Source organism: Trachypithecus francoisi, unplaced genomic scaffold (assembly GCF_009764315.1).
Source record: "Trachypithecus francoisi isolate TF-2019V2 unplaced genomic scaffold, Tfra_2.0 Lachesis_group13, whole genome shotgun sequence".
Taxonomy (NCBI): Eukaryota; Metazoa; Chordata; class Mammalia; order Primates; family Cercopithecidae; genus Trachypithecus; species Trachypithecus francoisi.
In genome coordinates this window covers 42,001,298-42,014,046 of record NW_022681458.1, presented here as the reverse complement: position 1 = coordinate 42,014,046, position 12,749 = coordinate 42,001,298, and the positions used below count along the sequence as shown (strand labels likewise).

At 41.7% G+C, this 12,749-nt stretch overlaps 1 long non-coding RNA gene across 1 annotated transcript; it reads left to right on the top strand.

The window, feature by feature from the left end:
• The first annotated feature begins 1,780 nt into the window (after positions 1-1,780).
• Positions 1,781-10,067, top strand: LOC117094669. The gene is made up of 3 exons (XR_004441634.1): positions 1,781-1,795; positions 7,180-7,184; positions 9,952-10,067. It is a non-coding gene; the product is annotated as an uncharacterized LOC117094669 (long non-coding RNA).
• Positions 10,068-12,749: the final 2,682 nt, after the last annotated feature.

Genomic DNA, 12,749 nt, shown 5'->3' with positions numbered 1-12,749 from the left:
TAGTAGAGACGAGGTTTCACCGTGTTAGCCAGGAGGGTCTCGATCTCCTGACCACGTGATCCGCCCGCCTCGGCCTCCAAAGTGCTGGGATACAGGCTTGAGCCACCGCGCCCGGCCAGCTGCAGGTTTTTGTATTAGGGTCTGAACCAAGCCATTGCTTGCTGTATTTATTAGGTTGTTTGAGGAAATAGGATAGAACGCTTTCTTTGGTAGAAGTACAATGTGTTGGGGGCTGGGCATTGTACAGTACATTCTGTTTTCTGTTATAGATACCAGATAAGATACTGTCAACTTCAAGCACAAGAATGTAAAAATGAAGTAGACTGAAATGGCAAAGTAGCTTGCATTTGTGTGCATTAATCTGCCAATGATTATGATGTATATAGAAGTAGACTTCTTTTAGAAAACATTGCTATATGCATATTAATACTTACCAATTTGTGAATTCTCACAATACAAAAACAAAACAAAAAAGCAAAATCATTAGGTTTATGGAGGTATCAGTTACCTGGAAATGGCTTAGTAAAGCAATAGCGTATACTTTTTACTCCATGACTAAGGTTTTTCATACTCTTTTATCATCTATCCTGTGACAAGTGCATTAAGTAACAAATCTTATACCCTTGAGAAAGTACTGTGAGAGACTTGGTATCTTTATTTTAGGAAGTCTATAATAATTTTGAAAATGTCTACACAGATAATTATAGGTAATAAAAACATTACAAGATTGGTTCAAAGGAGATGGCACCTAGACCTGGTTCTATTGTTTATTAACCATATGACCTTACTGAACCTCAGTATCCTCAACTGTAAAATGGAGTAATTTCTTCTGCCTATCTCAGAGGGATGCTGAGCAGGGGAAATAAATTCTTGTTTCCAAACAGAACAAATTTAGAGAATGATCAGGTACGTATTTGTATGGCTGTGAACCACTGGATAGATTTCTTTGAAACCAACTGTTAATAATCCTAATTGGCTTCACTTGGGGATTGTAATATGGGTTTAGGATGTGTAGAGAATTTGTATCATCTCATCTTAGCTTCTGATGTGGGAAATGACCCCAACAACTGGTGCTTTGTAGATTGGCCTGACAGCAGAGAGAGGTAGGGATTGGGTATTTAATTCCAAGGTCTATGGCCACCTCTGGGACTGCAGCCAAAAGGAAAGAAATGTGAGAAAAAAGGTTTAAAATGACACTAAGAATGCAAGTTGGCCTTGCCCCAAGCAGTCTTGGGAAAGCTCAGCCTGGGACCCTGCACCAGAGCGGGAAGGACGTGAGGCTCCTGCCTTGGCCTGTTCAGGGCAGTGGCTCTACTTACGTTCAGATCCACTAGGTGTTTTGTCATAGTAGTTACTTTGTTTTATCTTTCAAATCCTTAATTTTGTTCTACTAGTGCAGATATTTGAGAAGAAGAAATGACTAGATGCTCCAGTTATTAGCTACAACTTTTGGGGTACCCAATCTGATGTGCACAAGCAGGTTTCAAGTGGATGAATATTTTGGGCTTTTCCCTGACATGCGGTCAGTGTTTGCCTTCCTGCTTCTAATCTTAGTAGTTCATTAATCAGCTATTGCTTCAATAATGCTACATAATAAACCTGTCCCAAAATTCATTGACTAGCCAGGCGCAGAGACTCATACCTGTAATCCAAGCACTTTGGAAGGCTGAGGCAAGAGGATTGCATGAGTCCAGAAGTCTGAGTCCAGACCCTGCCTAGGCATTGGAGAGTTTCCACATCCTGGGCAACATAGTGAGACCCCATCTCTGCAAAAAAATTAAAAATTAAAAAACTAGTTGGGCATGGTGGCATGTGCTTGTAGTCCTAGTTACTCAGGAGGTTGAGGCAGGAGGATCGCTTGAACCTAGGAGGTTGAGGCTGCAGTGAGCTGTGATTGTGCCACCACACTCCAGCCTGGGTGACAGAGTAAGACCCCGTCTCAAAAAAATTTAATTAATTAAAAAATATTCATTGACTTAAAACAGCAAGCGTTTATTTCTCACTAAGGTCTATAGCCAGCTGCAACTTGGCCAGACTAGGCTGAACTCCAGGCTCTGGGATCTGAGCTGCAGGTTTGGTGTAGATCTGTTTCGCATATCTTCTATCTTGCTTGGATTAGTGACTACCCAGGAAATGCCCTTTTCATATAAAATGGAAATGGCATAGTCTTACAGCACTGGCCCAGAATGCAAACACTAACACTTCCACCCATATTCCATTGGCTAAAGCAAGTCAAGTGACTAATCCCAACATCCATCAAGCAGTAAAATATGTTTCGTTTCTAGTAGAAAGAACTTCAAAATCACAAGACAAAGGGAGTTGGTAAATAATTCTAATAGAGGGAAGGCATGACAAATTGGAGCAATAATCTAATCTACCACACATGTTTTATCAAAGGGAGCTTTTATTTTATATATCTAATTTTTAAACATCACTAATAACTTTTACTTACACTGTGAAACCATGATAATTTAAATAATCCATGTAGCTATTGAACACTTGGAACATGGCTAGCTCAAACTGTGTTATAAGTTTAAAATGTGCACCAGATTTTGATGACTTTGTATGTAAGAAAATATTGTAAAATATCTTTTAATAATAAAAATAGGGGAGGAAGTCATTGAAAGTGGATGGAGAGAGGGCAGAGACCCTGGGCTGAAGGGAGAGGAAGCTGGGAACCCTGCATGGGGTTGCCGAGCACCAGGACTCATTCCTGGCCCCAAGCGGCTCCTGGGGAAGGGGTGACTTTAATGAGTATGGAGTGACCCACTGTCACCACAGACATCCAGAATCCTAGCTCCAGGAGACCCCACCACCCCCACAGATATTTTAGCTGTCAGGTAGAGCTGCTTGGAGAGTTGGCAGGAACAGGACTCCAGCCTGTGCAGAGTGCAGAAGGTTTTATGCAGAAACAGCTGTATTGGAGCAAGGGCAGGGATGCCATCCCCAAGGCTCACCATACTCCTCTAGGTGGCTTTTGCCTTTGTTGACTGTCAGAACTGGACAGAACAGCGCTATCTTGCCCATGGGACCAAGCCAGTCTAATCTGAGGACCCTCCTGTCTGCTGGTCTGTCCTAGAGCTCTGCCTGGCTGCACCTGCTTACAACACAGCCTCAGGTGCCTAACTGGGGCACTTCCCAGCAGCCACTGCCATAGCTCCTTCACCAACAGACCCTGCCTAGCCATTGGAGAGGTTCCACAGATAGGCCCCCCTCAGTAGGCACTCTCCCGCAGCTTCCCACACCACTTTGCCAGGGCACACACATGCACATGCCACCACCTTGCCACTAGGGCAAGTGTGCATGGACAGCCCCCACCACCCTGCCATTGTTGGCTCAAGCATGCATACACGGACCCCACAGCAGCACCACCCTGCTGGCACACATGCACGCAGACCCTGTTGCGCTGTTGCTCTGCTGCAGCCAGTGCATATGAACATGGACCCTGCTGCCACCACCTCGATGAAGAGCTTTTGTCAGCAACCTCCCTCCCCCTGCCATTGAAGTGTTGTTGCCGGCAGTCTGGGGACACCTAGGCCCCTTCAACACAGCAGGGCCTTAACCTTCGGGGTCAGAGAAGAATGCCATGAGCCTGGTCCAATGCCCCAGGGTGGTATGCCCCAGGGTGAGAGCACACTTCTCAGGAGTACTGAGCTGAGCCTTGGCCACCTTAAATTATGCCGAAACAAAGCCAGTTAACTGAATCCAATTTACAACACCAACCCTCAAGGGCATCAAATAATATAGAAGCAAAAAAAAAAAATCCATCCAAAGGACAATAACTTCAAAGATTAAAAGAACATCAGTTTGGCCGGGCGTGGTGGCTCAAGCCTGTAATCCCAGCACTTTGGGAGGCCGAGACGGGCGGATCACTAGGTCAGGAGATCGAGACCATCCTGGCTAACACAGTGAAACCCCGTCTCTACTAAAAAAATACAAAAAAAAAAAAAAACTAGCCGGGCGAGGTGGCAGTCGCCTGTAGTCCCAGCTACTCGGGAGGCTGAGGCAGGAGAATGGCGTAAACCCGGGAGGCGGAGCTTGCAGTGAGCTGAGATCCGGCCACTGCACTCCAGCCTGGGCGACAGAGTGAGACTCCGTCTCAAAAAAAAAAAGAACATCAGTTTACACAGATGAGAATGAACTAGTGCAAAACTCTGGCAACTCAAAAAGCCAGAGTGCTTCTTACCTCCAAATGACCGCACTAGCTCCCCAGCAATGTTTTTTAGCCAGACTGAAAAGGATGAAATGACAGACGTAGAATTCAGAATCTGGATGACAATGAAGATTACTGAGATTCAGGAGAAAGTTGAAACTCAATCCAAGAAATTTAAAGAATCCAGTAAAATCATTCCAGAACTGAAAGACAAAATAGCCATTTGAAGAAAGAACCAAACAAATCTGATAGAGCTGAAAAATTCACTACAAGAATTTCATAATACAATTGGAAGTATTAATACCAGAATAGACCAAGTTGAGGATAGAATCTCAGAGTTTGAAGACTGGTTCTTCAAGTCAACTCAGTCAGACAAAAATAAAGAATAAAAAAGAATGAACAAAATCTCTGCCAAATATGGGATTATGTAAAGAAAAAGAAACCTGTGATCCATTGATGCCCCTGAAAGAGAGGGCAAGAGAGCCAGCAACATAGAAAACATATTTGAAGATATTGTCCACAAAAATTTCCCCAACCTCACAAGAGAGATCGAAATTCAAATTCAGGAAATTCAGAGAACTCCTGCAAGATGCTATACAAGCTGGGCCGGGCATGGTGGCTCACGCCCGTAATTCCAACACTTTGGGAGGCCAAGGCGGGCGTATCATGAGGTCAGGAGATCAAGACCATCCTGGCTAACACGGTGAAACCCCATCTCTTTCGAAAATACAAAAAATTAGCCAGGCATGGTGGAGGCCGCCTGTAGTCCCAGCTACTCGGGAGGCTGAGGCAGGAGATTGCCCTGAATCTCGGAGACGGAGTTTGTAGTGAGCCAAGATCGTGCCACTGTACTCCAGCCTGGGCAACAGAGTGAGACTCCATCTCAAAAAAAACAAAAAAAGATTCTATATGACTATCCCCAAGACACAGAGTGATCAGGTTTTCCAAGGTCAATGCAAAAGAAAAAATATTAAAGGCAGCTAGAGGGAAAGAGTAGATCACCTAAAAAGGGAACCCCATCAGGCTAATAGTGAACCGTTCAGCACAAACCTTACAAGCCAGAAGAGGTTGGGGGTCCATATTCAACATTCTTAAAAGAAATTCCAGTCAAGAATTTCATATCCAGCCAAACTAAGTTTCATAAGCACAGAGAAAGCAAAATTCTTTCAGACAAGCAAATGCTAAGGGAATTCATTACCACAAGACCTGCTTTAAAAGAGATCCTTAAGAGAGTGTTAAACATAAAAACAAAAGACTGTTACTGACCACCATAAAAACACACTTAAGTACATAGAACATTGACACTATAAAGTAATTACACAATCAATTCTACATAACAACCAACTAACAACATGATGACAGGATCAAATAAGTACATATCAACATTAACCTTAAATGTACACAGCCTAAATGCCCCAACTTAAAAGGCAAAGAGTGTCAAGTTGGATAAGAAGCAAGACCCAGCTGTATGCTGTCTTCATTTGGTGAATCTCACATTCAATGACACCCAAAGGCTCACAGTAAAGAGATGAAGAAAAATCCATCAAGCAAATGGAAAACAAACAAAAGCAGGGGTTGCTATTCTTATTTTAGACAAAATAGACTTTAAATCAACAATGATCATAAAGGACAAAGAAGGGCATTACATAGTGATAAAGGGTTCAATTCAACCAGAAAACTCAACTGTCCTAAATATATATGCACCCAACACTGCAGGATGCAGATTCATAAAACAACTTCTTAGAGATCTATGAAGAGACTTAGATAACCACACAATAATAATGAGAAACTTCAACACCCTACTGATAGTATTGGACAGATCATTGAAGCAGAATACTAACAGAACTATTCAGGACCTAAACTTGACACTTGACCAAATGGATCTAACAGACATCTACAGAACACTTCACCCAACAACAACAGAATATAAATTCTTCTCAGCTGCACATGGCACGTACTCTAAAATCGACCACACACTTGGCCGTAAAGCAATTCTCGACAATTTTTAAAAAATGAAATCATACCAAGTATACTCTTGGACCACAGCACAATAAAAATATGTCCAGAGGATCTCTCAAAACCATACAATTATATGGACATTAAACAACCTGCTCCTGAATGACTTTTGGGTAAGCAGTAAAATTAAGGTAGAAATCAAGAAATTCTTTGTAACTAGTTAAAAACAAAGATGCAACATACCAGAATCTCTAAAGCAGTGTTGAGAAGGAAATTTATAGTGCTAAATGCCCACATCAAAAAGTTAGAAAGATCTTAAATTAACAACCTAACATCATACCCAGAGGAATTAGAACAAGAACAACCAGTCCCAAAGCTAGCAGAAGAAAAAAATAACCAAAATGAAAGCTGAACTGAACGAAATGGGGCAAGAAAAACCCACACGAAAGAGCAAAGGCAAAAATTGGTTCTTTGAAAGAATAAATGATATTGATAGACTGCTAGCTAGACAAAGAAAGAAAGAGAGATGATCCAAATAAACACAATGAGAAATGGCAAAGGGGATATTACCACTGACCTCACAGAAATAGAAAAAAACCCTCAGAGACTATTAAGAACACCTCTATGCACACAAACTAGAATACCTAGAAGAAATGGATATATTTCTGAAAACATACAACTTTTCAAGATTGAACCAGGAAGAAATTGAAACTCTGAAGAAACCAATAACAAGCTCCAAAATTGAATCTGTAATAAACCAACCAACCAGAAAGAGCCCAGGACCCAGTGGATTCACAGATATATAAGGAAGAGCTGGGCCAGGTGTGGTAGCTCACACCTATAATCTCAAAACTTTGGGAAGTCAAGGCAGGCAGATCACTTGAGCTCAGGAGTTTGAGACCAGCCTGGGCAACATGATGAAACCCCCTCTCTACAAAAAATACTAAAATTATCCAAGTATAGTGGTGTACACCTATAGTCCCAGCTACTTGGGAGGCTGAGGTGGGAGGCTCACCTGTGCCTGGGAGGTTGAGGCTGCAGTGAACTGTGATTGTACCACTGCACTCCAGTCTGGGTGATAGAGTGAGACCCTGTCTCAAAAGAAAAAAAAAAAAAAGAAAGAAAGAAAAAGGAAAAACAAGAAAAGCTGATACCAATACTACTGAAACTATTCCAAAACATCAACGGGGAAGGACTCCTCCCTAACTCATTCTATGAGGCAGCATCATTCTGATACCAAAACCTGGAAGACATAATAAACAAAGAAAATTTCAGGCCAATATCCCTGATGAACATAGACACCAAAATCCTCAACAAAATGCTAGCAAACCAAATCCAGTAGCACATCATAAAGCTAGTCCACCATGATCAAGTAGGCTTTATTTTTGGGATGCAAGGTTGGTTCAACATATTCAAATCAATAAATGTGATTCATCACAGAAACAGAACTAAAAACAAAAATCAAATGGTCATCTTAATAGATGCAGAAAAGGTTTTCAACAAAATTCAATACCTTCATGTTAAAAACCCTCAGCAAACTAGGCATTGAAGAAACATACCTCAAAATAATGAGAGCCACGTATGACAAACCCACAGTCAACACCGTACTGAATGAGCAAAAGCTGAAAGCATTCCTCTTGAGAACTAAGACAAGACAAGGATGCCCTCTCTCACCACTCCTATTCAACATAGTACTGGAAGTCCTGGCCAGAGAAATCAGGCAAGAGACACAAATAAAAGGCATTCAAATAGGAAGAGGGAAAGTCAAACTATCTCTCTTCATAGACAATATGATTCTATATCTAGAAACCCCCATAGTCTCTGCCCAAAGACTCCTAGATCTTATACACAATTTCAGCGAAGTTTCAGGATACAAAATCAATGTACTAAAATCAGTAGCATTGCTATATACCAATAATGTCCAAACTGAGAGCTAAGTCAAGAATACAATCCCATTTACAATGGGACTTATACAAAAATGGGATTTATACAAAAAGAATAAAACACTTAGGAATACACCTAACAGGGAGGTGAAAGATCTCTACATGGAGAATTACAAAACACTGCTCAAACAAATCAGAGACAATACAAACAAATAAACAAACAAAAAGCACTCCATGTTCATGGATAGGAAGAATGAATATTGTCAAAATGGCCATACTGCCAAAGCAACTTACAGATTCAATGCTATTCAATGCTATCAAACTGCCAACAACATTTTTCACAGAATTAGAAAAAACTATTCTAAAATTCATATGGAATCAAACAAGAGTCCAAATAGACAAAGCGATTCTAAGCAAAAAGAACAAAAAAAGGGAAATAACACTACCCAACTTCAACCTACTCTACAAGGCTACAGTAACCAAAACAGCATGGTACTGAGACAAAAGCAGACACATAGAACAAGTTAAAGGACTCAGAAATAAAGCCGCACACTTACAACTATCTGATCTTTGACAAATCGACAATAACAAGCAATGGGGAAAGGACTCCCTATTCAGTAAGTGGTGCTGGGATAACTGGCTAGCCAAATGCAGAACATTGAAACTGGAACCCTTCCTTTCACCATATACAACTCAAGATGGATTAAACACTTAACCCTTTCTCATCTAGAAAAAAAAAGTCACTTCGATGCCAGTGCTCATTTAATTTTACATAAACACACTCTTGGAGGCTGAAGCAAATCTGACTGATTTTCAAAGTGAAAATAAAATATAAAAACTGTCCTTGGAGCTATTTCTAAACAGAACTAACATCAGAATCATGTGAATCATCAGAATTATCTATTTCAGAAAAATCACATTCATCATATGAAACTTTGGCCAACAATTATTTGAGAATGATGTTAAACTCATGCATAGGAATGCTACGTTTTCTAGCATTCCATCTAAAAATGCTCAATGTCGCTAATCATTAAAGAAATGCAAATCAAAACTACAACGAGATACCATCTTACACCAGTCAGAATGGCTGTTATTTGAAAGGAAAAAAAAAAAAAAAAACATGCTGGCAAGGTTGCAGAGAAAATGGAATGCTTATAAATTAGTTCAGCCACTATCAAAAGCAGTTTGGAGATTTTTCAAAGAACATAAAACAGAACGACCATTAGACCCAGCAATCCCATTATCGGAATTAAAGGAATATAAATTGTTCTACCATAAAGACACATGCACACATATGTTCATCACAGCACTGTTCACAATAGTCAAGACATGGAATCAACCTAGATGTCCATCAACGGTGGACTGGATAAAGGAAATGTTGTATATATACACCATGGAATACTATGCAGCCATAAAAATATAAAATCATGTCCTTCGCAGCAACATGGTTGTAGCTGGAAGCCATTATCCTAAGCAAATTAATGCAGAAACAGAAAACCAAATACTGCATATTGTTACTTATAAGCGGGAGCTAGGCTGAGTGCAGCAGCTCATGCCTGTAATCCCAACACTTTGGGAAGCCAAGGTAGACAGATCACCTGAGGCCTGGAGTTTGAGACCAGCCTGACCAACATGGTGAAACCCGACTCTACTAAAAATACAAAAATTAGCTTGGTGTGGTGGTGCACACCGGTAATTCTAGCTACTCAGGAGGCTGAAGCATGAGAATCGCTTGAACCTGGACAGTGGAGGTTGCAATGAGCTGAGACTGCACCACTGCGCTCCAGCCTGGGTGACAGAGTAAGACTCTGTCTCAAAAAAATAAAAATAAAATCATATAATATTAAAAAACAAGTGGGAGCTAAACACGGGGTACATATGGATACAGAGAAGGGAACAATAGACACTGAGGCCTACTCGAAGGTGGTGAAAAGAGGGTGAGGATTGAACACTACTGAGTACTAGGTTTATTACCTTGGAGATGAAATAATCTCTACATCAAACCCCTGTGACATTCAATTTACCCATGTAACAAACCTGCACATGTGCCCTTGAACCTAAAATAAAAGTTGGAAAGAAAATAATAATACTAATAGTTCCACCAAAGTCTTAAACCAGAATTTGAGTCAGCACATGGTAAGAAAGGTGGGAAAAGAAACACCAGAAGACCCTCACCTCCCTGTGCAACTCTTGCGACCTTTGTAGGCATAATTCGATTGTATTCTAAACCAGTGCCTAAGAATAAAAAATATCAGAGTGGCAGACCCTCAATATACTCAGTAAATAGTCTCCCAAATGTGTATCTCAATTTTTGGTAAATGAATATGAGCAGGTCAATACAATCCTAATCTAAAAATATGGTTTCTTCTTCCATTCAACAAGTATTTATCAAGCTGCTTCTATGCGTCAGTTATTATTCTAGGTTCCAGAGATATAATGGTAAATAGCACAGATCTGTGCCCTTGTGGAGTTTACAATAAACAAATGCATAAAAACATGTATAACATAATGGCAAGTAGTGATAAAACACTGTAAAGAAAAATAAAACAGGCAACAGAACATAGCCAGGGAAGGTCTTTCTGAGGTGGCGACATTTAAGGAGAAAGTAAAACGAAGTGAGGACGGGAGCCCTGAAAAACCATCAGCCATCGAAGAAATAGCAGATGGAATGACCCTGAGGTGAGAACAGCAAGAAAGCTAGTGTCAAATCCAGAAATTAAGGAGGGTGATTGAGTGGGAGGTGGAAAGAAGCCAGATTATGTAAGGCCCTAGAAGCCTGGCAAGGACTCTGGATTTTATTCTACGAGTAATAGGAAGGTATTAGGACTGTGCTGTCCAGTAAGGTAGCCACAGTCCATGTGGCTGTTGAGCACCTGAAAAATGGCTAAACTCGGGGGCGGAGCAAGATGGCCAAATAGGAACAACTCCAGTCTCCAACTCCCAGCGCGAGCAACACAGACGACCGGTGATTTCTGCATTTTCAACTGAGGTACTGGGGTCATCTCTCTAGGGAGTGCTGGACAATCGGTGCTGGTCAGCTGCTGCAGCCCGACCAGCGAGAGCTGAAGCAGGGCGAGGCATCGCCTCACCTGGGAAGTGCAAGGGGGAAGGGAATCCCTTTTCCTAGCCAGGGGAACTGAGACACACAACACCTGGAAAATCAGGTAACTCTCACCCCAATACTGCACTTTAAGCAAACGGGCACACCAGGAGATTATACCCACACCTAGCCGGGAGGGTCCCACGGCCACGGAGCCTCCCTCATTGCTAGCACAGCAGTCTGTGATCTAACCGCAGGGGAGCAGCGAGGCTGGGGGAGGGGCGCCCGCCATTGCTGAGGCTTAAGTAGGTAAACAAAGCCGCTGGGAAGCTCGAACTGGGTGGAGCTCACAGCAGCTCAAGGAAACCTGCCTGTCTCTGTAGAATCCACCTCTGGGGACAGGGCACAGCTAAACAACAACAACAAAAAATGCAGCAGAAACCTGTGCAGATGCAAACAACTCTGTCTGACAGCTTTGAAGAGAGCAGTGGATCTCCCAACACGGAGGTTGAGATCTGAGAACGGACAGACTGCCTGCTCAAGTGGGTCCCTGACCCCTGAGTAGCCTAACTGGGAGACTTCCCCCACTAGGGGCAGTCTGACACCCCACACCTCACAGGGTGGAGTACACCACTGAGAGGAAGCTTCCAAAGTAAGAATCAGACAGGTACACTCGCTGTTCAGCAATATTCTATCTTCTGCAACCTCTGCTGCTGATACCCAGGCAAACAGGGTCTGGAGTGGACCTCAAGCAATCTCCAACAGACCTACAGCTGAGGGTCCTGACTATTAGAAGGAAAACTATCAAACAGGAAGAACACCTATACCAAAACCCCATCAGTATGTCACCATCATCAAAGACCAGAGGCAGATAAAACCACAAAGATGGGGAAAAAGCAGGGCAGAAAAGCTGGAAATTCGAAAAATAAGAGCACATCTCTCCCTGCAAAGGAGCGCAGCTCATCGCCAGCAATGGATCAAAACTGGTCAGAGAATGACTTTGACGAGATGAGAGAAGAAGGCTTCAGTCCATCAAGCTTCTCAGAGCTAAAGGAGGAATTACGTACCCAGCGCAAAGAAACTAAAAATCTTGAAAAAAGAGTGGAAGAATTGATAGCTAGACTAATTAATGCAGAGAAGGTCATAAACGAAATGACAGAGATGAAAACCATGACATGAGAAATACGTGACAAATCCACAAGCTTCAGTAACTGACTCGATCAACTGGAAGAAAGAGTATCAGCGATTGAGGATCAAATGAATGAAATGAAGCGAGAAGAGAAACCAAAAGAAAAAAGAAGGAAAAGAAATGAACAAAGCCTGCAAGAAGTATGGGATTATGTAAAAAGACCAAATCTACATCTGATTGGGGTGCCTGAAAGTGAGGGGGAAAATGGAACCAAGTTGGAATGGCTAAACTGAGATGTGCTATAAGTAACAAATACATCCAAGATTTTGATGAGTCAGCATGAAAAGAGGAATGTTAGATACTTCAGCAATAATATTGTTATATTGATTGACATTGAAATCACATTTTAGATATATTTATTAGGTAAACTATATGGATCAAATTGCTTTCCCCTGTTTCTCTTTACTTTCTGAAGCCATATGTCTGATAGGAAGTTTAAAATTATGCCTGTGCCTCACATTATATTTCTACTGGACAGCACTGCATTAGAGGGTTTGAGCAAGAGGTGTGAAGGGTAAAAAACTGCCT